The 26393-nt window shown below is 38.3% G+C and overlaps 2 pseudogenes; both read right to left on the reverse strand.

Moving 5' to 3' along the window:
* Positions 1–9121: 9121 nt before the first annotated feature.
* LOC144340201 (uncharacterized) lies at positions 9122–23637 on the reverse strand (annotated as a pseudogene).
* Positions 23638–24458: 821 nt separating this feature from the next.
* LOC144339893 (ADP-ribosylation factor 1 pseudogene) lies at positions 24459–25002 on the reverse strand (annotated as a pseudogene).
* Positions 25003–26393: the final 1391 nt, after the last annotated feature.

Here is a 26393-nt window from a genome sequence, read left to right on the forward strand (position 1 = left end):
AACCATTACATTCACGGTCATAATTTTTAAAAAGTCATTAGTATGTGGGTTTGAACACCATGTACTCCTTATTAATAAAGATCAGACATTTATTTAGCAAACATTTATTTGATGCCTAGCATGAATCAGAATGTACAAAAGTACCTACAATTCAAATAAGAGCCAGATCCTAACCTCTAGAAACATACCAGAAAAAAAGATATATAATCCCATGTAAAATGTAAATATTTCTTGAAGAATATTGAGTGGAACAGCAGTAATAATTAGTAATTACAAATTATGTTACCTTTTCAAGACCGTTTGCACATTAGTTCATTAACCCCATTGTGAGAAAAATAAACCTTGAATTTCTTTTAATAGTCAGCAAGAAAAATGAGGTCAAGAAATTGTGTGATTTACTTATAGCAACCAAGAGGATAAACTAGTGTTTAAAAAAAAATTATCCAAAACTTGGAAATCAGAATGAAACAGTATGACTATCCAATATAATATAGAATATAGTATACAAGGCCCACCCAGGGATTATTTTATAAAGTGAATGTACTTGTGACTAACTTTGCTATGTTACTATCTGATTAGAGTCCAGGTACTGTGAATAACATGCTAACTTATAGATTTTTATTTGATAGAAATGGCATCTACAGAGGATATGGTTTAACTGTCCTGTAGGACATTGAACAGTTTGTATTTAACATCCCACTCACCACCCCGGCCTCCAAAATGCCTGTAAGTAAACAGTTTCTCAAAATGGTCTTTGAAGGAGCTTTATCATCTTACTGGCTCCCTTGTTAATGACAATATAGCTATGACAAATATCTATATTTGTGTGAGAATTACTTTAAAAAGTTTTGAAAATTATACTTCAGTACTAGGCCAATGACTCAGAAATTTATTGAACTTAATAATGATGACAATTATCCTTGGTCAGATAGTGGAAGGTGAAAAAGAAAGTTATATTTTTTGTAATAAAAAATAAAAAATAATATGACAATTAAAATGACATTACTCTGAAGTTCAATAAGAAAAATAAAGTGTTCCCTGATTAATTGAGCAACCACTGATTACCCTTTGTATTCTTATAGCATTGTCTGCGACCCTCATTGTTTATTTAATATAGATTAGTGACTTTTTCTTACATAATCTCTCTTCCTAACCAGATTTTAAAATCTCATACTTGTAGGCCAGGTACAGTGGCTCACACCTGTGATCCCAGCACTTTGGGAGGCCGAGGTGAGTGGATCACCTGAGGTCAGTTCAAGACCGGCCAAAGTGGCGAAACCCTGTCTATACCAGAAATACAAAAACGAGCTGCTTGTGACTTGGGAGGCTGAGGCATGAGAATCGCTTGAACTTAGGAGGTGGGGGTTGCAGTGAGCCGAAATCACTCCACTGCACTGCAGCCTGGGCAAGAGAGTGAGACTCCATCTCAAAAAAAAAAAAAAAAAAAAAAAAAAAAATTATAGTTGTTTCCATCCTTCAGGATGCTAAATGAGTAAGCATGGTAGATTCTCAATATTTATTTTATAAAGAAACTGAATGAAATATCCAAGGCATTAATGTGCACAAAGCCAATATGCCCAAATTGGTATTTACTAAGTTTTAGAAAATTCTAACAAAATATAACTGGCCGTAAGGGAACCGGAAAAGAGAAATGGTAAGATTCTCATGCTTCATACACATGTAAGTTTATATGCCCCATCTTGTTTTAAGAATAATTGAAGCTTTCAAGGACAATAAAAGAAAAAAACTTAAAAATACCTGTTGCATGGCAGCATATATCAATTAAAAGCCAAGTGAAAGAACAAAGAAAGTGATTGGCTCAACATGATACAAGTAACCAGGGTTCCAAATAAAAAATTGATCACAGTGAGGGTAAAAGATTTCCTGGGTTTACTGTGGCTATGTACATAATGATAATGAAAAGCTGAAAAAAAAAACCAGCAGAATCATTACTTCTTGACTTTCAGTATCATCATATTGCTGTAAAAACACAAACATTCTATATAACATTTTTTTCTCTGTCCTTCTAAGCCCTATATCAGTATATACAGTAAATTACATTCAATATATATTATTAAGTTACTAGGTTTTTGTGATCCCACAGTTTGTGGAGGTCCCATTTCTTCCTTTAAAATAGTTTAGGTGATAAAGGTGACTGGACAGAAGAACATTTGTCAAATGGTCTCACAGTACTCACAATAAAACCAATCATTCATAAACAGTCAAAATACTCTTCTGAGCCTTATTTTCAGAAAAGCTTAACATGCTGTACATAGCTATCAAATAAGAAACATTCATAACCCTAAAAAAAGATGATAGGCAACCCAAGATATCAAGCATATTTAATTAAACAGACTTCATGAAAAATTTAAGTAAATAATTGTGTTAGAACTAGCAGATAACCTTGTATAGTCTTACTCATTTGATGTTCATTTGTTCACAAAGACATGGTTTTTCTTGTGGTTTGTTATCATGCCAAATTGCATGCAGGGAACATCATAACAGTTTTGCAATTTAGCTAAATATTTGTACAGTTTTATTATAATGTTAGTTTTTGTGAATCTATTGATTAAATATCTCTCTTGAAGCATTTGCTTAGTTTTTCTCCTTTTATCTCACAAATGAAATCAACTTATTATCCTCACAAATGCTAAAAAATATAACGCTGGTATCTCAAAACAAAAGAGACTTCAGGAATGATTCAGGATTCAGGGTATCATTTACTATCATACTGTTATACTTCAACCCAAAGCAGACACGTAACACCCATCTTTACCCAACCTTAATGCTCTCCTGACTTTGCCCTACAGGATCATGTTGGGGAAATGTTTGAAAAATGATGAAATGAAGGAGATAATTTGTGCATCTAGTTGAAAGGTAGGCAGATGAGAAGTAGTGTATGTATGTCTGTGTATTCATATATAGTTATGTTACATTTGCCTGGAATGTGAAGAACCAAGTTGATATCATAGTGGATGCAAAAGAGTGTAATTTCCTGACCGGGCATGATGGCTTATGCCTGTAATCTTAGCACTTTGGGAGGCCAAGGCAGGTGGATCACTTGAGGTCAGGAGTTCGAGACCAGCCTGGCCAACCCGTCCCTACTAAAAATACAACAAATTAGCCAGATGTGGTGGCGGGTGCCTGTAATCCCAGCTACTTGAGAGGCTGAGGCAGAATTGCTTGAACTCGGGAGGCAGAGGTTGCAGTGAGCTGAGATCACACCATTGCACTCCAGCCTGGGCAACAAGAGTGAAACTCTGACTCAAACAAACAAACAAACAAACAAACAAACAAACAAACAAAGAGTATAATAGTGTAGATTCTGGTTAGAAAGATAAGATACAAATAAGAAAAATTACCAACCATGATATGGTTTGGATTTGTGCCCCCACCCAAATCTCATGTCAAATTGTAATTCCCAATGTTGGAGGAGGGGCCTAATTGGAGGTGATTGGATCATGGGATCATGGGGGCAGACCTCCCCATTGCTGTTCTCATGCTAGTGAATGAGTTCTCACAAGATCTGGTTGTTTAAAAGTGTGTGGCACCTTTCCCCTCTCTCTCTTCCTCCTTCTCCAGCCATGTAAAACATGCCTGCTTCCCCTTTGCTTTCTGCTATGAATGTTGGTTTCCTGAGGCCTCCCCAGCCATGCTTCCTGCACAACCCATGCAACTGTGAGTTAATTAAACCTCTTTTCTTTATAAATTACCCCACTCTCAGGTAGTTCTTTATAGTAATGCGAGAATGAACTAATATAAACCATTTGAGAAATTAAAGTCAATCATTTGATTTGAAATCCACAGAGAACCTTAGAAAAATCACTTTGCTATCAGTGTTTGCATTGATAGAAATGTTCTGTCATTAATGACCTGCCTTGCAAAAACATTGCTTACAAAGTTTGAATGAAGTTTTATTAAAAGTTAGAAAGATTCACGGCCTGGACAATATGGCAAAATCTCATGTCTTTACAAAAAATACATATACAAAAATACACACATAAAAAATGCCAGGAATGCTGGCTTGCACCCGTAATCCCAGCTACTTGTGGGGTTGAGGTGGGAGGAGCACCTGAGCTTGGGAGGCCAAGGCTGAAGTGAGCCGAGATCACACCACTGCACTCTATCCTGGGAGACAGAGTGAGACTGTGTCTCAAAAAAAAAAAGTTGGAAATGTTCAGTAGATATAATAACAACAGTCTATTTTTTCAATATTTCATTCACAGGATAAAAAATCTTCAGCATGTTCCAGACTAGTACTCAATTAGCCAGCTGCACTGACCTCTACCACCCAGGTCCCTTTGCTCTTGTGGCAATATCCCACCTCTACCATCTCATCTCATCTCCTGGTGACAGTCATTGTAGAGTCCCTATTGACTACACTATCCTCTGCTGGTGTAGTCCAATATTTCCTTGTTTTGCCTTTCTTTCAGGCATCTAGTTCATCAACAGTTTTGGGGGATTTATTTAACATTTAGTGAGCATCAATACTTGCCAGGCACTGGTGTTAGCCTCTTAGCCACTTTAGATCTCTTTAAGATAAACATTTAAGATTTCTTTTACTCCAGTTGATGTCTTCAGCAATTCAGTGTACCTTGCAGTTTTAGTGCTTGAGGTGCTAGAGGAAGAACTTTCATGAAATCTTGTCACTCGTGTGCCTGATCTATTGGGAGCTCCTTCTTGGACTAACCCCTTATTTTATAATTCAACCCCATCTGCAAACATTGTATTCAACAGTGTGGTCATCACTGTAACTCCAAACACCACTCATCCTAAATCTTACTGTGGTGCAGGGTTCCAGATTAAAAACCCGGAGGAGAGGGCCATATGGCAAGTAATAATAAGTGTTCAGTTTGAAAAGTACTAGCTCCTAAAAGATGGGCCTTGAGCAAAAAGCAAAAGGGGCAATAGGTAAGAAATATAAAAAGGGCGATGCACCTCGGTAATAAATATTAAGAAACATGAATAGAATGATGCTTCATTTCATCTAGAAGACAAACGCGGCAAGATTTCATGAAAGTTCTTCCTTCTCCTTCTATTTATTTAAGAATTATACTTCAGAAATGGTTGTCACCAAAACCCGCAATAACATGTATATTAGATTTTTTTTTTTTTTTTTTGAGACAGTCTCACTCTGTCACCCAGGCTGGAGTCCAGTGGCATGATATCAGGTATATTTGAATGTTTTAAGAATATTTTTTTTCTGATTTGGCTTATAATAATGGGGACTGTTTTTGCCAATTAGGTAATATGCAAGATACTTACAAATAGAATGAATTAAATATGAAGCTCTGAGGTTTCAACAAAAGTATATTTATGGAGAACAATATGGAGGTTTCTCAAAAAACTACAAATAGAACTACCATATGATCCAGGAATCTTACTACTGGGCATTAATCCAAATGAAAGGAAATCAATATATCAAAGAGACATCTGCACCTCCATGTTTACTTTAACATGATTCATAATAGCCAAGATATGAAATCAACCTAGTTGTCTAATAACAGATGAATAGATGAAGACGTGCTGTAAAAACACCATGGAACATTATTCTGCCATGAAAAAGAATGAAATCCTGTCATTGGCAACAACACAGATGGAATTGGAGGATATTAAGTAAAATGAGTCAGGAAGAGAAAGATAAACACCTTATGTTCTCATTCCTACGTGGAAACTAAAAAAAGTTGATTTCATAAAAGTGAAAAGTGAAACAGAGGATATTAGAGTCTAGGAAGGGCAGGGAGAAGAGAAGGATGGGGAAGACATTAGAGGATACAGAATTAAAGATAGGAGAAATAGGACTAGTGTTCTATAACACTGTAGGAAGACCATAGTTAGTATAAAGTTTCAAATAGCTAGAAGGAATGTGTTAGCCCATTTTGCATCGCTATAAAGAAATACCCGAGGCTGCGTAATGTATAAAGGAAAGTGGTTTATTTGGCTCACGGTTCCACAGGCTGTACAAGCGTGGCACCAGCATCTGCTTGGCTTCTGGTGAGGCCTCAGGGAGCTTACAATCATGATAACAGCATATCACATGGTGAGAGAGGGAGCAAGAGATGGGGAGCAAGAGAGGTGGTGGTGGGGGTCCCAGACCTTTTTTAACAACCAGATCTTGTGGCAACTTATTATCATGGGCAAGGCACCAAGTCATTCATGAAGGAGTCTCCCCCATGACCAAAACACTTCCTACCAGGCCCCCACCCAACATTGGGGATCATATTTTAACATAAGATTTGGAGGGGACAAATATCCAAACTCTATCAAGGAGGATATTGAATGTCTCCAATACAAAGAAATGATACATGTTTGAGATGATGGATATGCTAATTACCATCATCTGATCACTATACATTATATGTATGGAAAAATTACTATACATGCCATAAACGTACAATTATTATGCGTCAGTTTAAAAACTTCTAAAAAAATGTATAAAATACATCAAAGTTGATGGAAAAAATCACGCATAGTGTTACAAACACTAAAATATGAAATTCTGATATTTAGAAAAAAATTCTAATATTTTAAAATTTAGTCTTTTTGATGTAATAGTTATTTGAAATTTATATGCTCCATAAGCCAATTTTAGTAAAAATCTTCAATAAGCTAGGTTATGAACTGTAATATATATAATGTTTGTGTGTGTGTGTGTGTGTGTGTGTGTATGGCATGTATACTATAAAGGATACCTTTTCAGTGAAAATGCTTAAAATTTTTATACAATTTAAGGCATCATTTAAAAATATTCAAGGGAGTATATCATTTAAAACATTCTTTTAGAGAGCACATTAATAAAAATATTTGAAGACTACTGCCCTAAAAGGCCTCTCTCCTCTCAATTTCCACTTCAGTTTTAGGCTTTGGAAGTGAAATGCTATAGAGGCTCTACTCTCTGAGGAGTGAGTGACCAAATATGGTTTTTCTGACTTGTTACCAATAGGCTAGGCAATCTTTTCCCCCAAGAAGCTACTTTCTATTTCCCCTGGAGAACGAGGCGTATAAGCCCTCTTTTTACTCAGGCCTAGAACTGGAGGCTATTCTTACTAAGATAAAGCTTGGTTTTCCATACCTAAGTTTCCTAAGTTGCATAGAAGTTGGCAAAGTCAGGGCTCAGAATGATTCTTTTAGTCAAGCAAATATTGCATGGATGCATTATATAAAAGCTGTTGTTTATCTGAAATTCACTTTACACTGAGCATCGTATATTTTTATTTGCTTAGTCTGACAACCCTACAAACAAATCTGCTAAATATTAATACTATATTTACTGGTTGCCTGATGGCTGTATGCTATTGAAAGGCAGGATATTTTGTTACTATGGTTATAGTTTTAACAGAATATCCAAAGGGACATTTCAACTTTATTTTACTTTATTTTATTTTATTTTTTTAAGGGAAAAGTAAATAAAGACAAATGTTATAAGCTCTAAATAATGCTTGTATTGGGGGAAGGAAAAGCACTGATTTTGTTCTTTCACAGCAAACTCTTTGCCATTCCATGAAGAAGGAAGTTGAAAGGAAGCTCCCTGCCAACTTGTTCAGCTGTTGCTCATGTTCCCCCACATCTGCCACCATATAAGAGGTTCTACAAAGCTCCTTGAGAGCTTTCAGCCACCTCCTAAGTCCCTGATAAATTGGTGAAAATAGCCAGCCTTCTAATTTAATTGCCTTGTTAGTTTGCCTTTGTCAGATGTCAAAGCAATCAATCTGATTACCAATGCTTTGAGGCCCTAAGCTACAGTTATAGATAGCTAGGTATATATGCCAGGTCTGGGCTGTGTAGTTTCCACGTGGAATTTCTTTCTTTTTTTTTTTTTTTGAGACAGAGTCTCACACTATTGCCCAGGCTGGAATGCAGTGGCACAATTTTGGCTCACTGCAACCTCTGCCTCCTTGGTTCAAGCGATTCTCCTGCCTCAGCCTCCTGAGTAGCTGGGATTATAGGCACATGCCATCATGCCTGGCTAATTTTTGTAGTTTTAGAAAAGAAGGGGTTTCACCATGTTGTCCAGGCTGGTCTCAAACTCCTGACCTCAGGTGATCTGCCTGCGTCAACCTCCCAAAGTGCTGGCATTACAGGCATGAGCCACTGCGCTCAGCCACTCTCTTGGTCTTTCTAAACAGAAGACAAATTCAGCAGGAATCTGTTTGGGCAAGATGATTGTGAAACACACTTTTTGTTACCCCTCTTCTAATACTTACAAATGGGCAAATGATAAGCTGAGCTCTTGAAAGTCTTAGTTTTCTAAGCATATGGGATTTGCTTATTAAGGTGTCTTTTTTTTAGACAGGGTCTCACTCTGTCACCCAGGCTTGAGTGCAGTGGCACAATCACAGCTCACTGCAGCCTCAAACTCCTGGGCTCAAGTGATCCTCTCACATCCTCCCGAGTAGCTGGGACTACAGGTGCACGCCCCCATACCTGGCTAATTTTTGTATTTTTTGTAAAGACAGGATTTCATCATGTTTCCCAGGCTGGTGTTGAACTCCTGGAATTAAGTGATTCACCAGTCTCAACCTCCCAAACTGCTGGAATTACAGGCATGAGCCATTGCACTCAGCCTATTGATGTATTTTTAAAACTGAGCCTTAGGAGAACATCAACTACATGATAATCATTGATTTCATGAGACACTAGCATTACTGGGCTAGCCTTCTTTGATTGACTTATTTCAATTTAATTCATTAGTTCAATTACGGATTTAGAGCAAGTCTCAGAGATATGTACTTATTCTCAAATTTATTTCATCCAGCCCAATGGTAGTTTATTTTATTTTCATCAATTTTTGAAGGATTTAAAAAACAAAGTACTGCATTCAGGTTTTAGCTAAGGTTGCCTTTTAAATTAATTTTATTATTTTATTTTGGCTCTCATAAGAAAGGAAAATTATGAGACTGTCCAAATACTTTGCTTTTATTTTGTACCTGGTATAGGTAGATTACAATGAATACATTTGCTTCTTCTTTTACTTCTTTATTTTAGGACAGGGAATATATTCTTAGTTCTGATTTGGGACAAAAAGACTGTTTCTGGATTTCAGGGTGTTTGTGGACATTAACAGATGGTTTTAGCAGTTCTCATCCTCATTTTCCTGGCCCTAGATAATTGACTAGATTGTTTAAACTAGTCTATAATTGACAAGACTGTTTAGTCTACTTTGCTGAAAATAAACTGAACAAATAGTTACATATAAAAATACATTTGGCCCGACCGCCCCACGGTCTGGGAAGTGAGGAGCGCCTCTCCCAGCGGCCCCACCGCCTGGGAAGTGAGGGGCACCTCTGCCCGGCCGCCCCACCGCCTGGGAAGTGAGGAGCGCCTCTGCCTGGCGGCCCTAGGGTCTGGGAAGCGACTAGCGCCTCTGATTGGCCGCCCCAACATCTGGGAAGCTAGGAGCACCTCTGGCCTCACCAGCCTCTGGGAAGTGAGGAGCGCCTCTGCCCCGCCGCCCCACCGCCTGGGAAGTGAGGAGCGCCTCTGCCCCGCCGCCCCACCGCCTGGGAAGTGAGGAACGCCTCTGCCCTGCCACCCCACCGCCTGGGAAGTGAGGGGCACCTCTGCCCGGCCGCCCCACCGCCTGGGAAGTGAGGAGCATCTCTGCCCGGCCCCCCATCTCTGGGAAGTGAGGAGCATCTCTGCCCGGCCGCCCCACCGCCTGGGAAGTGAGGAGCGCCTCTGCCTGGCGGCCCTAGGGTCTGGGAAGCGACTAGCGCCTCTGATTGGCCGCCCCAACATCTGGGAAGCTAGGAGCACCTCTGGCCTCACCAGCCTCTGGGAAGTGAGGAGCGCCTCTGCCCCGCCGCCATGTCACCCTTCAGGTGTGAAGTGGCAGCCGTGTGTGTGATCTTTCTGCCCTCCCCAAGTTTGCATCTTCGACAGTAAAGTTTACTTTTAAATTGAAAGATTTAAATTGGGGAAGATTTTTTTAAAAATTGGAAACCATTGTGATTTTTTGATTTTGTAAAGCAAAGTCTCTGAAAATGCATCGTTCAGTTGGCTGTGGGTAAATCACGAAGACGGTTTAACACTGCGATTACAAGGAAAATAGCATTATATGACTACATACTTCACTTGTGTCATCATGCTAAATGAAATAGTTGTGCTATAACCTTGACAAACTAATGCACATAATTCAAAATAACAAGATGCTACACTTTTGATGGATAGTTGCCAAAAAGATGATTAATAGCTATGGGTCTTGTGAGATAGCTATATAATATGGTTTCTTCTATGTTGATATATCGAAATTAAGAGTGTTTTGATATTAAAACAAACAGACCATGTTTGTATCTTCAACCAGACAATGATTGAAAATGATCCTCAATTATCTCCCATAAGCTTAACCTTTCTTTATGTCTTTATGCCCTTCTGTTAAAAGTCTTTGCTGATCTATCTGGTAAAGTCTGTGTAGTAGTTTACTTCAAAATATTTTGGTATGTGATGCATTTGTATGTGATGTTTGTGAGGGTTTTAAACTTAATCTACAACCTGGGAGCCTTCAGCTAAATTTAAGGAACCCTAAGTAGTGATCCACATTTCAGTGGTAGCAATATTAAAAGCAAATTTTCATTGGCAAACTGAGTTATGTTTAAGACTTACGGTTTTGATAGAGTTAGAAGATAACTTTTGAAAAGGTAAAATTATACTTCTCATACAAACATAAAATGAACACATGCAAATACATTTTAAATACATTAATTAATGTAAAAATAATAGAAATGAGAAGAAAAATGAAAATATAACCACTGACAAGAGAAAAAGTAGATAATAAATGGGTTATCAAGATGACTTACCTGTTAAAATTAGCAGACATATCAAGATGACCTACCTGTTAAAATTAGCAGACAATGATGTTATTACATAAATATATATATAATGTTATGTTACACATACATTATGTGAATATGCTTAAGAACATAAAGATAGTCACAAAGAATAAATAAATGGGAACTATCAACAGATAAGTAGAAACTGTAAAGAAAAACCAAGTAGAATTCTAGAAATATAAAGGCTAATAAGTAGAAAAAACTATGAGTTTCATAGCAGTTGGAAGATGAATTATTGGGTTAGTAAAATTGAAGACACATCAGTAGAAATTATCCAACTGATAAACAGGGTAAAATATTTTTAAACTAGATTATGGTAAGAATTGCACAACTTTGAAGTTTCCTAAAGAATTATACACTTAAAAGGATAATTTTTATAATATGCAAATTGTACTTCAATAAAGTTACTTTTAAAATAACAGAATACAAAGGAAAATCTACAGTATTTGGAAACTAAAAATATACTTAAAAATAACATATGAATCAAAAAAGAAAGCACTAGAGAAATTTAAAAATGTTTCAAACTAAATGATATTGAAAAGAAAACATATCATAATATTCGGAATGCAGACAAAACAGTTTAGAGAAAAATTTATAGCTTTAAGTGATTGTATTAGAAAACAAGGAAAGTTTACAATCAATTCTTTAAGCAGCTACTATTCCAAAACTGAAGAAGAAAAAATTAAGCCTGAAATATGTAGAAGAAAGAAATAATAAAGATCAGAGCAAGATCAATGCAATAGAGAACAGGAATATTAACAAAACCAAAAGTTGAAAAGATTAGTAAATTACCTCTAGCTAGACAAAAAAGAGAAGACACTAATTGCCAATATTAGTTATAATAAAGTACTATTACAGATGCTACAGACATCAAAAAAGGTAAAAAAGAGACCATGAATAACAACTTGAATGAATACATTAAATAACTTAAATGAAATGGAAGAATTTCTTGTAAAACACAACTTTGCAAAACTGACTTGTTTTAGTCTGTTTTCACGCTGCTGATCAAGACATACCCCAAACTGGGCAATTTACAAAAGAAAGAGGTTTAATGGACAATGGACTTACAGTTCCACATGGCTAGGGAGGCCTCACAACGATAATTGAAGGCAAAGAGGAACAAGTCATGTTCTACATGGACGGCAGCAGGCAAAGAGAGAGAGCTTGTGCAGGGAAACTCCTGTTTTTAAGACCATCAGATCTTGGAATAGCATGGGAAAGACCTGCCACCATAATGTAATTATCTCCCACCAGGTCCCTTCCATAACACATGAGCATTATGGGAGCTACAAGATGAGATTTGGGTGCAGACACAAATCCAAACCATATCATTCTCCCCCTGGCCCATCCCAAATTTCATGTCCTGATGTTTCTAAACCAATCATGCCTTCCCAACAGTCCCCCAAATTCTTAACTCATTTCAGTATTAACTCAAAAGTCCACAGTCCAAAGTCTCATCTGAGACAAGGAAAGTCCCTTCTGCCTATGAGCCTGTAAAATCAAAAATGAGTTAGTTACTTCCTAGATACAATGGGGGTACAGGCGTTGGGTCAATACAGCTATTCCAAATGGGAGAAATTGGCCAAAACAAAGGGGCTACAGGCCCCATGCAAATCCGAAATCCAGCTGGACAGTCAAATCTTAAAACTCCAAAATGATCTCATCTGACTCCATGTCTCACACTCAGGTCACACTGATGCAAGAGGTAGATTCCCACAGTCTTGGGCAGCTCTGTCTCTTTGGCTTTGCAGAGTATAGCCTCCCTTCCAGCTGCCTTCACGGGCTTGTGTTGAGTGTCTACAGCTTTTCCAGTTGCATGGTCAAGCTCTCAGTGGATCTTCCATTCTGGGGTCTGGAGGATGGGGCCCTCTTCTGACAGCTCCACTAGGCAGTGCCCCAGCGGGGACTCTGTGTGGGTGCTCTCACCCCACATTTCCCTTCTGCACTGGTCTAGCAGAGGTTCTCCATGAGTGCCCCACCCCTGCAGCAAACTTCTGCCTGGACATTCAGGTGTTTCCATACATTTTCTAAAACCTAGGTGGAGGTTCCCAAACCCCAATTTTTGACTTTTGTCCTCTCACAGGTTCGACACCATGTGGAAGATGCCAATACTTGAGGCTTGCACCCTGTGAAGCCATGGCCCAAGCTGTAGGTTGGACCCTTTTAGTCATGGCTGGAGCAGCTGGGACACAGGCCACCAAGTCCTTAGACTGTACACAGCAGAGGGACCCTGGGTCCAGTCAATGAAACCATTTTTTCTTCCTCGGTTTTTTGACCTGTGATGAAAGGGGCTGCTGCAAAGGTCTCTGACATGTCCTGGAGACATTTTCCCCATTGTTTTGATGATTAACATTTGGCTTCTTGTTACTTATGGAAATATCTGCAGGCAGCTTTAATTTCTTCTTAGAAAATGGGATTTTCTTTCTTATCACATTGTCAGGCTGCACATTTCCAAACTTTTATGCTCTTTTTCACTTTTAAAACTGAATGCCTTTAACAGCACCCAACTCACATGTTGGATTCTTTACTGCTTAGAAATTTCTTCTGCCAGATACCTTAAATCATCTGTCTCAAGTTCAAAGTTCCACAGATCTCTAGGGTAGGGGGAAAATGCTGCCATTCTCTTTGCTAAAACATAACAAGAGTCACCTTTGCTCCAGTTCCCAACAAGTTTTTCACCTCCATCTGAGGGCATCTCAGACTAGATTTCATTGTCCGTATCTTAGCATTTTGGTCAATGCCATTCAACAAATCTCTAGGGAGTTCCAAACCTTCCCACATTTTCCTGTCCTCTTATGAGCCCTCCAAACTGTTCCAGCCTCTGCCTGTTACCCAGTTCCAAAGTTGCTTCCATATTTTCAGGTATCTTTTCAGCAACACCCCACTTCTGGTACCAATTTACTGTGTCAGTCCATTTTCATGCTGCTGATAAAGAGATATCCAAAACTGGGCAATTTACAAAAGAAAGAGTTTTAATGAGCTTACAGTTCCATGTGGCTGGAGAGGCCTCACAATCCTGGTGGAAGGCAAGGAGGAACAAGTCACATCTTACATGGATGGCAGCAGGCAAAAAGAGAGCACTTGTGCAGGGAAACTCCTGTTTTTAAAACCATCAGATCTCGTGAGCTTATTCACTATCACAAGAATAACATGGGAAAGACTCACTTCCATGATTCAATTATCTCCCACTGGGTCCCTTGCATACATGTGGGAATTATGAGAGTATAAAATGAGATTTGAGGGTGGGGGATACAAAGCCAAACCAAAGAGAAAAGCAAAATCTGATCATTCTTATAGTGTATTAAAAATTATAATGTATAATTTGAAACCTTCCCATACACAAAAGTATTATATCAGATGGATTCACTGGTGACTTTGTTAAAAACACCTAAATAAAATAAAATACCAATTTTCACAAACTTTTTTTCTCACAAAGATGTTACATTAAAAAGTTGAAGAGATATACCATGTTTATGGACAGGAATACTCAATATTGGTAACATATAAAATCTTTCCAAATTAATCTGTAGATTTAATGTAATTCCCAATTATAATCTTAATCACAATAGCAAAAGACATTTTTATAGAACCTGATAAGTTGATTCTTTTTTTTCTTTTGAGATGGAGTCTTGCTCTGTCACCCAGGCTGGAGTGCAGTGGCACGATCTCAGCTCACTGCAACTTCTGCCTCCCGGTTCAAGCAATTCTCTTGCCTTAGCCTCCTGAGTAGCTGGGATTACAGGTGCATGCCCCAACGTCCAGCTAATTTTTGTGTTTTTTAGTAGAAACAGGGTTTCACCATGTTTGCCAGGCTGGTCTTGAACTCCTGACCTCAGGTGATCCACCCACCTTGACCTCCCAAAATGCTGGGATTACAGGCATGAGCCACTGTGCGAGGTCTTGATAAGTTGATTCTAAAATTCAAAGGAAAAGGAAAAGCTACTTAAATAGACAAAATTGTATTGAAAAGAGAAACAAAGACTTACACTACTTGATTTTTAAGACTTAATATATAGTGAAATATCTCAACCTTAGCACAGATATTTTAGCTGTATAATTTTGTGCATGTGTGTGTGCATGTGTGTGTCAGAGCTGTCCTCTGTATTATATGATATTTAACAACATCCCTGGCCTTTACATACAGGTGCGAAAAGCACCTCCCATTCAACAACCAAAAATGTCTGCAGTCATTGCCTAATGTACTGGGAGGGCAAAATTACCCTGCAGTTGAGAACTAATGTTATACAGCTATGGTGATGGGGACAGCGTGATATTGGCATAACGAAAGACAAGAAGAATAATGGCATAGAATCCAGAATCCAGAAATAGATCCACACATGCATGGTCAATTTATGCATTTGACAACTAATCAAGGCCAGCACTGGAAAGTAAAATATATTTCCAATAAGTGGTTCTAGAATAACTAGACATCAATATAAAAAGTAAAGTTTGCTGCCTAGCTCACTCTGCATATAAAATTAATTTATGAAGGGTAATGTCAGCAAAATGGTGGACTGGGAAGCTATAGGTCTTGTTTTTCCTATGGAAACATCAAATAAACAAGGACATACTTACTAAAATGTCTTTATTGGCCTTCGGGAGACCATAGATCATAGAAATAAAGGGATATCCTATCAAGAAAAGGCCACATTCAAAACACTAGCAAATGTCATGGCATTTTTTGCTTGCTCTAGCCCCAATATCTCCCTGGTGTCGCCTGGACCAATTCCTTGTTCCTTCCCTCAAAATGGAAGGAGCATAACAAAACTTCTTAGCAACATTCTGGTCTTTGAGGTGCCCCAGTTACTGGTTTTGGTCTCACCTGACTCAATGCTCAGATGGAGTAAAATAGCATAGCTTGGTTCTAAGGATGGAAGCCATGAAAGGAAGCGGTGGGTGCTATAGTGCAAGAAAAATGTATGGAGATTGCAGACCAATGGGTACCTGGGGACAAGAGATTACAGGCAGAGGAATACAATAGAACATCTAAGCCTCTGAGAAAAAGCTGTGATGAGATACCTCTATGGTTTGAATGTTCCCTCTGAAACTCATGTTGAAATTTAATTGGCACTATTGTAATCCACTTTTATTATATAAGATTTAAAAGATAAGTGCACACACCTATGACCATCTGATCTTCAACAAAGCTGACAGAAACAAGCAAGCAAGGGGGAAAAGACTCCTTACTCAATAAATGGTGTTGGGATAACTGGCTAGCCATATGCAGCAGATTGATGCTGTACACCTTCCTTACAACATATACAAAAATTTAACTCAAGATGAATTAAATATTTAAATGTAAAACGGAAAACTATAAGAACCCTGAAGGACAACCTAGGCAGGACCATTCTGGACCTAGGAATGGGCAAAGATTTCATGACAAAGATACCAAAATCTATTGCAACAAAAGCAAACATCAACAAGTGGGATCTAATTAAACTTAAGAGCTTCTGCACAGTAAAATAAACTATCAACAGAATAAACAGATAACCTACAGAGTGGGAGAAAAATTTGCAAACTGTGCATCTGACAATGGTCTAATATCAAGCATCTATAAGGAACTTAAATTTACAAGAGAAAAAAAAACCACTGAAAAGTGGGCAAAGGACACAAACAGACACTTTTCAAAAGTAGACATACATGCAGCCAATAACTAAATGAAAAAAGCTCAATATCACTGATCATTAGAGAAACAAACCAAAACCCCAGTGAGATACCATCTCACACCAGTCAGAATGGCTATTATTATTATTATTATTATTTTATTATATGTTAAGTTCTACGGTACATGTGCACAGTGTGCAGGTTTATTACCTATGTATTCATGTGCCATGTTGGTGTGCTGCACCCATTAACTCGTCATTTACATTACGTATATATCCTAATGCTATCCCTCCCCACCGCCCCCCATCCCATGATAGGCCCTGGTGTGTGATGTTCCCCTTCCTGTGTCCAAGTGTTCTCATTGTTCAGTTCCCACCTATGAGTGAGAACATATGGTGTTTGGTTTTCTGTCCTTGCGATAGTTTGCTCAGAATGATGGTTTCCAACTTCATCCGTGTCCCTACAAAGGACGTGAACTCATCCTTTTTTATGGCGCATAATATTCCATGGTGTATATGTGCCACATTTTCTTAATCTGTCTATCATTGATGGACATTTGGGTTGGTTCAAAGTCTTTGCTATAGTGAATAGTGCCGCAATAAACATATGTATGCATGTGTCTTTGTAGTAGCATGATATATAATCCTTTGGGTATATGCCAGTAATGGGATGGCTAGGTCAAAGGGTACTTCTAGTTCTAGATCTTTGAGGAATCACCACAGTGTCTTCCACAATGGTTGAACTAGTTTACAGTCCCACCAACAGTGTAAAAGTGTTCCTATTTCTCCATGTCCTCTCCAGCACCTGTTGTTTCCTGACTTTTTAATGATTGCCATTATAACTGGTGTGAGATGGTATCTCATTGTGGTTTTGATTTGCATTTCTCTGATGGCCAGTGATGATGAGCATTTTTTCATGTGTCTGTTGGCTGCATAAATGTCTTCTTTTGAGAAGTGTCCATTCATCATATCCTTTGCCCACTCTTTGATGGGGTTGTTTGATTTTTTCTTGTAAATTTGTTTAAGTTCTTTGTAGATTCTGGATATTAGCCCTTTGTCAGATAGGTAGATTGCAAAAATTTTCTCCCCTTCTGTAGGTTGCCTGTTCACTCTGATGGTAGTTTCTTTTGCTGTGCAGAAGCTCTTTAGCTTAATTAGATCCCATTTGTCAATTTTGGCTTTTGGTGCCATTGCTTTTTGTGTTTTAGACATGAAGTCCTTGCCCATGCCTATGTCCTGAATGGTATTACCTAGGTTTTCTTCTAGAGTTTTTATGGTTTTAGGTCTAATATTTAAGTCTCTAATCCATCTTTAATTAATTTTTGTATAAAGTGTAAGGAAGGGATCCAGTTTCAACTTTCTACTTATGGCTAGCCAGTTTTCCCAGCACCATTTATTAAATAGGGAATCTTTTCTACATTTCTTTTTTTTTGTCAGATTTGTCAAAGATAAGATGGCTGTAGATGTGTGGTATTATTTCTGAGGGCTCTGTTCTGTTCCATTAGACTATATCTCTGTTTTGGTACCAGTACCATGCTGTTTTGGTTCCCGTAGCCTTGTAGTATATTTGAAATCAGGTAGTGTGATGTCTCCAGCTTTATTCTTTTTGCTTAGGATTGTCTTGGCAATGTGGGCTCTTCTTTGGTTCCATATGAACTTTAAAGTAGTTTCTTTCCAAATCTGTGAAGAAAGTCATTGGTAGCTTGATGGGGATGGCGTTGAGTCTATAAATTACCTTGGGCAGTATATCCACTTTCACAATATTGATTCTTCCTATCCATGAGCATGAAATGTTCTTCCATTTGTTTGTGTCCTCTTTTATTTCACTGAGCAGTGGTTTGCAGTTCTCCTTGAAGAGGTCTTTCACATCCCTTGTAAGTTGGATTCCTAGGTATTTTATTCTCTTTGAAGCTATAGTGAATGGGAGTTCATTCATGATTTGGCGCTCTGTTTATCTGTTACTGGTGTATAAGAATGCTTGTGATTTTTGCACATTGATTTTGTATCCTGAGACTTCACTGAAGTTGCTTATCAGCTTAAGGAGATTTTGGGCTGAGATGATGGGGTTTTCTAAATATACAATCATGTCATCTGCAAACAGGGACAATTTGAGTTCCTCTCTTCCTATTTGAATATCCTCCATTTCTTTCTCTTGCCTGATTGCCCTAGCCAGAACTTCCAACACTATGTTGAATGAGTGGTGAGAGAGGGCATCCCTGTCTTGTGCCAGTTTTCAAAGGGAATGCTTCCAGTTTTTGCCCATTCAGTATGATATTGGCTGTGGGTTTGCCATAAATAGCTCTTATTATTTTGAGGTATGTTCCATCAATACCGAATTTATTGAGAGTTTTTAGCATGAAGTGCTGTTGAATTATGTCAAAGTCCTTTTCTGCATCTATTGAGATAATCATGTGGTTTTTGTCTTTGGTTCTGTTTATATGCTGGATTACTTTTATTGCTTTGCGTATATTGAACCAGTCTTGCATCCTAGGGATGAAACACACTTGATCATGGTGGATAAGGTTTGATGTGCTGCTGGATTCAGTTTGCCAGTATTTTATTGAGGATTTTTGCATCTATGTTCATCAGGGATATTGGTCTAAAATTCTCTTTTTTTGTGTGTGTCTGTGCCAGGCTTTGATATCAGGATGATGTTGACCTCATAAAATGTGTTAGGGAGGGTTCCCTCTTTTTCTATTGATTGGAATAGTTTCAGAAGGAATGGTACCAGCTCCTCCTTGTACCTCTGGTAGAATTCGGCTGTGAATCCGTCTGGTCCTGGCCTTTTTTTGGTTGGTAGGCTATTAATTATTGCCTCAATTTCAGAGCCTGTTGTTGGTCTATTCAGGGATTCAACTTCTTCCTGGTTTAGTCTTGGGAGGGTGTATGTGTCCAGCAATTTATCCATTTCTTCTGGATTTTCTAGTTTATTTGCGTAGAGGTGTTTATAGTATTCTCTGATGGTAGTTCGTATTTCTGTGGGGTCGGTGGTGATATCCCCTTTATCATTTTTTATTACGTCTATTTGATTCTTCTCTCTTTTTTTCTTTATTAGTCTTGCTAGTGGTCTATCAATTTTGTTGATCTTTTCAAAAAACCAGCTCCTGGATTCATTGATTTTTTGGAGGTTTTTTGTGTCTGTATCTCCTTCAGTTTTGTTCTGATCTCAGGTTATTTCTTTTCTTCTGCTAGCTTTTGAATGTGTTTGTTCTTGCTTCTCTAGTTCTTTTAATTGTGATGTTAGGGTGTCAATTTTAGATCTTTCCTGCTTTCTCTTGTGGGCATTTAGTGCTATACATTTCCCTCTACACACTGCTTTAAATGTGTCCCAGAGATTCTGGTATGTTGTGTCTTTGTTCTCACTGGTTTCAAAGAACATCTTTATTTCTGCCTTCATTTCGTTATGTACCCAGTAGTCATTCAGGAGCAGGTTGTTCAGTTTCCATGTAGTTGAGTGGTTTTGAGTGAGTTTCTTAGTCCTGAGTTCTAGTTTGATTGCACTGTAGTCTGAGAACAGTTTGTTATAATTTCTGTTCTTTTACATTTGCTGAGGAGTGCTTTACTTCCAACTATGTGGTCAGTTTTGGAACAAAACTGTGCTGAGTGGTGCTGAGAAGAATGTATCTTCTGTTGATTTGGGGTGGAGAGTTCTGTAGCTATCTATTAGGTCCGCTTGGTACAGAGCTGAGTTCAATTCCTGGATATCCTTTTAACTTTCTGTGTCATTGATCTGTCTATTGTTGACAGTGGGGTGTTAAAGTCTCCCATTATTATTGTGTGGGAGTCTAAGTCTCTTTGTAGCTCTCTAAGGACTTGCTTTATGAATCTGGGTGCTCCTGTATTGGGTACATATATATTTAAGATAGTTAGCTCTTCTTGTTGAATTGATCCCTTTACCATTATGTGATTGCCTTCTTTGTCTTTTTTGATCTTTGTTGGTGTAAAGTCTGTTTTCTCAGAGACTAGGATTGCAACCCCTGCTTTTTTTTTTTTTTGTTTTCCATTTGCTTGGTAGATCTTCCTCCATCCTTCTATTTTGAGGCTATGTGTGTCTCTGCACTTGAGATGGGTCTCCTGAATACAGCACACTGATGGGTCTTGACTCTTTATCTCATTTGCCAATCTGTGTCTTTTAATTGGAGCACTTAGCCCATTTACATTTAAAGTTAATATTGTTATATGTGAATTTGATCCTATCATTATGATGTTAGCTGGTTATTTTGCTCATTAGTTGATGCAGTTTCTTCCTACCATCGATGGTCTTTAGCATTTGGCATGTTTTTGCAGTGGCTAGTACCAGTTGTTCCTTTCCATGTTTAGTGCTTCCTTCAGGAGCTCTTGTAAGGCAGGCCTGGTGGTGACAAAATCTCTCAGCATTTGCTTGTCTGTAAAGGAATTTATTTCTCCTTCACTTATGAAGCTTAGTTTGGCTTGATATGAAATTCTGGGCTGAAAATTCTTTTATTTAAGAATGTTGAATATTGGCCCCCACTATTATTAAAGAGTCGATAAATTGCAGATGCTGATGAGGTTGGAGAGAAAGGGAACACTTATCCACTGTTGTTGTAACTGTAAATTAATTCAACGATTTTGGAAGGCAGTATGGTGATTCCTCAGAGAGCTAAAAGCAGAACTACTATTCGACCCAGCCATCCCATTACTGAGTATATACCCAGATGAATATAAATCATGCTACCATAAAGACACATGCACATGAATGGTTATTGTAGCTCTGCTCACAATAGCAAAGACATGGAATCAACCTCTATGCCCAGCAATGGTAGATTGAATAAAGAAAATGTGGTACATATACACCGTGGAATACTATGCAGCCATGGAAAAGAACAAGATCATGTCTTTTGAGAGAATATGGATGGAGCTGGAGGCTATTATCCTTAGCAAACTAATACATCCACAGAAAATGAAATACCACATGTTCTCACTTATGCATGGCAGCTAAATGATGAGAACATAATGATACAGCGGGCAACAACACACACTGGGGCTTATTATAGGGTGGAGGGTGAGAGTGGGGAGACAATCAGGAAAAATAACTAATGGTTACTAGATTTAATACCTGGGTGATGAAATAAGCTGTACAATAAATCCCCATAACACACGTTTATCTGTGTAACAAACCTTCACATGTACCCTGAACCTAAAATAAAAGTTAAAAAAAGAGAGGTGCATAAAACATAATTATAAATCTATTTTAATGGGTATACAAAATACAAAGATAAAATTTTTGATAGTAATAACATAAATAGAGGGGACAGAGCTATAAAATAATACCATTTTTTATTTGATTAAAATAAATTTGATATCAATTTAAGACAGATTTTCATAATTTAGGATGTTATATGGAATCCTCATGGTAATTACAAAGAAAATATTCATAGAGTATACACAAAAGGAAATGACAATGAAGTTGAAACATGTCATTACAAATCAATTAAATATAAAGAAAGGCAGTAAGAGAGGAAATGAATTATGAAAATGTATAAAACATACAGAAAACGAATAACAAAATGACAAAAGTTGGTGCCTGTCAGTAATCACTTTAAATGTAAATAGATTAAATTCTTCAATCAAAAGAGAGTGGCAGAATGGATTTAAAAACACAAGATCAAATTCTGTGCTGTTTATAAGAGACACATTTTAGACCTAAAGACATACATAGGCTAAAATGGAAGGGATGGAAAAGATACTCACTCATAGTCACCAAAAAGGAGTAGAGGTGGTTATACTAATATTACGTAAAATAGACTTTAAGTCAGAAACTCTTAAGACAAAAATGGTCATTTCATAATGATAAAAGTTTCAAAAAAGTAAGAAGATGTAACAAGAAGATAAACATATATTCACCCTACATCAGTGTTCCAAAATATATGAAGCAAGCATTGACTGAACTGAAGGAAAAATAGGTCTTGAACAGTAGGAGATTTCAATATCTCACTTTCAATAGTAGATGGAACAACCAGATAGAAGATCTATAAGGAAATACCAGAATTGAACAAGCCTATAGCCTAATGGGACCAACAATAGCACAAAATAATTTTGCCAAGTACACATGGAACATTCTAAAGGATAAATCATATACTAGGCCTAAAAAGAAATCTTTACACACTTTTTAAAAATTATTGATTTATTTTTAATAGTTAAGAGGTTTTATTCTAATAGCAATAAGTACAATGCTTGTTTGTCTAAATGAAAACTGAAACCAAGTATACAAAACAGTTGATTCCTTAGTAAGAGGTTCCATAACACCAAATAGACCAGTTCTGAGGTTTCCCCCAGACAAATTTAACAGCTCCAGCTTCTTCATTGTTTATCAACATAAGAAATTAAAAAGTCTAGGTCATCTATTTTTTCTTTTTTTTTTTTGAGACAGAGTCTCAGTCACTCACTCTGTCACCCAGGCTGGAGTACAGTGGCACGATCTCGGCTCACTGCAAACTCTGCCTCCTGGGTTCAAGCAATTTTCATGCCTCAGCCTCCCGAGAGCTGCTATTACAGGGACCCACCATCATGCCTGGCTAATTTTTGTATTTTTGTAATTTTTGTATTGTATTTCACCATGTTGGTCAGGCTGGTCTTGAACTCCTGACCTCAAGTGATCCACCAACCTTGGCCTCCCAAAGTGCTGGGATTACAGGTGTGACCCACTGCACTCGATCAAGGCTATCCTCTTTTTTTTTTTTTTTTTTTTGAGACGGAGTCTCGTTCTGTTGCCCAGGCTGGAGTGCAGTGGCATGATCTCGGCTCACTGCAACCTCTGCCTCCTGGGTTCAAGCAATTCTCTGCCTCAGCCCCAGAGTAGCTGGGATTATAGGCACCCGACACCACGCCCGGCTAATTTTTTTGTATTTTTTAGTAGAGACAGGGTTTCACCATCTTGGCCAGGCTGGTATTGAACTTCCGACCTTGTGATCCTCCCCCCCTCGGCCTCCTAAAATGTTGGGATTACAGGCGTGAGCTACCGCACCCGGCCCAAGGCCATCTTTTTTTATAGAATCTTGGATGCTTGCAGTCTGAGTGAGAGACAAGTAAGACGCATATGGAGATAGGGTGCTACTGAGGGCTGTGGATGGAGGTGCACAGTCCACTTGCCTTGCTCTCATTACCACGGATGAGGTCCCAGATATCCCACCAATGTGTCTCAATGAGCACAAGAGTTGGAGACCATGGGCCTGCTCTGGCCACATGCTGACCAAGGGACAGTAGGGCCCTATGTCCTTGAGCAGGCTGCAGGCAGGCAGGTAGGTAGGGAGGTGGCCTGGGGGAGAATGAGACAACCATGGCTTCCAAGACTAGCCCTTATGAACCATAGGAGCGCAGGGACAAGCACAAGGCTATGAGATGCAGGGTAATCTAAGGACAAGTGCGTCACAGACATCTCCATTGTGACCATGCAGAACTGATGGCAGTCTTGCTGTGCTACCACCTTGTGTTCCCGAAGGGAATAGCCAAGCTGGTAACTAGCATCCAGGCCATAACTGCAAACCCATGCTAAGCAAGGTCTCTCTTCTCTGTGTTGAAGTGTTGACATAAATTTTTAACTATTTTTTAAAAATGCACTGAGTTTGGGTTAAAAACCCACCACCAAAATGGGTATCAATGCAGCTCTGGAGTTAGAGGCATCCCAGCTTTCCCAAATCAATGACTCTCAGAGGCCAGGTACCCATGAGCCTATGTCCCCTCTCAGCACTGAAGAATGAGTTGATTTTTCTTTTTACAGCAGAAAACAACAACAACAACAAAAAAAAACCAACCAACCAAACAAATGAAAAACCTGAGTAATATTGCACAGGAGTAGCAGAAACTGCCTCACTGGAAACAAAAACTATTTATATTAAATAAAAAGTCTGGCCAAGGCTATGTATGCCATATTTACAGCACAGTATGATGCACATGGTGACCAAACCACGGAAGCAGGTTCTGGCACTCACACCACAGAGCTTCACATTTGCCACACAAGGATAAAGTGAAGGGGAACAGCAGCAATGAGAGGGACAGGGTGTTGCATTCACTTCTGGTTCCAGAGTTGATTGGACAGCCAGTCCAGTCCTTCACAGAGCCTGTCTCCACTAATGGTATGGGTGGCCTAAATGCACCAGTTCCTGTGGCACAGGTAGTGCAACCCCAGCTCATCTGTGATCTTGACTGCATTCCTGGCATTGGGGAGGCCCTGCTTGTTGGCGAACACCAGGAGGACTGCACCCAGAAGTCATCCTCAGCCAGCATCCTAAAGAACTCCTCCCAGTCCTTCTTTCCGTGCTATCATTGCTGTCCACTACGAAGATCAGTTCTTGTGTATTCTGAAAGTAGTGGTGCCACAGAGGCCAGATGTTTTCTTCACAGAGGCCCATGTTCCACATGGTTAAGCTGATGTTCCTGTACTCCATGGTTTCCACATTGAAGCTTGTGGAAGGGATGGTGGTCATGATGTCACTCAGCTTCAGCTTGTACAGGATCGTTGTTTTCCCTGCAGCACCGAGGCCCGTGATGAGGATGTGCATTTGTTTTTTGCCAAAAAGGCTTTCAAAGAGGTTGACAAAGATACTCCCCATGCTTGTGGACAGCTAGAAGGATGCTGGCCAGGGACACCTCAGTGACTGCTGCTCTGAGCTATGTGTTGGTTTTGCTCCCTAATACATTTTAAACATGAAAATCATGCAAAGTACCTTTTTCTATCACAATGGAATGAAACAAGAGATCAATAGCAGAGGGAAAACTGGAAAATTCATGAATATATGGAAATTATAAAACACACTCTAAAATAACCAATGCATCAAAAAATTAATAGCCAGGGAAATCAGAAAATATTTTGTGACAAGTGAAAGTGAAAACATAGCACAGCATAATTTATAGAACGCAGTGAAAGCAGTGCTGAGAGAAATATATAGTTATAAATGTTTACACTAAAAAAATCTCAAATCAACAATCTAGCTTTACACCTTAAGAAACTAGGAAAAAATGTTCAAATTAAATCCAAAGCTAGCAGAAAGAAGAAAATAATAAAGATTAGAGTAGAAATAGATGAAATAGAAAATAAGAAACAAAATTAATAAAACAAGAACTGGTTCTTTAAAAATATAAACAAAAATTAAGAAACCTTTAGCTAGACTATGAAAAAAATGAGAAGACTAAAATTAGAAATGCAAGAGGGAATATTACTACTGATTTTACAGAATAAAAAAGAATTATAAAAATGTATTATGAACAAAAGTACAATGAATTTGTGTGCCAACACATTGGATAACCTACCCATTCCATATTCTTAGCACAATAGATTATAATTTATTTCCCCAAATATAAATAATATCTTTTATGTTCTTTCTATATATACGCTGTTCTTTTTCTTCTAACACCCTTTCATTGCCTTCCTCATTCACAAAAGACCAACTAATTCTTCATATTTCAGCTAATATGGTGTTTTTCCCTGAAAAATCTAAGTAGAATGAGTAATGAGGGAGAGAATGAAGATATATCTTAGAGAAAAGGGCCTGTAACTGAAGAAGGAAAGGCAAGGGTGTATGTAAATTTGAGTATGAATGGAGGTTGCCCATGAAGTCTTAGAAAAGTTAATCAATTGTAACGGGGGAGAAAGATAGAAAAAGGAAATGGATGGAAATATAGAGGTGGGCAGATGAAGAACTTTTTCTTTGATACTTAGATTTTTTCAACATCATCAATTTTTAAAAATTAGGCGTGTGTTTGCATGGTGGGACATGCCTGTAGTTCTGGCTACTTGGGAGGCTGAGGTGGGAGGACTGCTTGAGTCCAGAAGGTCAAGGCTGCACTGAGCTGTGATGGTGCCACTGCTTTCCAGCCTGGGTGACACAGAGAGATCTTGTCTCAAAAAATAAAAAATAAAAAAATTAAGCATATGGAATGGCACTTCTTTCAGATATATGTGTCCAAATGTCTAGAAACAACTGAGTCTCACGAAGTTGAGTTT

Source organism: Macaca mulatta, chromosome 3 (genome assembly GCF_049350105.2).
Source record: "Macaca mulatta isolate MMU2019108-1 chromosome 3, T2T-MMU8v2.0, whole genome shotgun sequence".
Lineage (NCBI taxonomy): Eukaryota > Metazoa > Chordata > Mammalia > Primates > Cercopithecidae > Macaca > Macaca mulatta.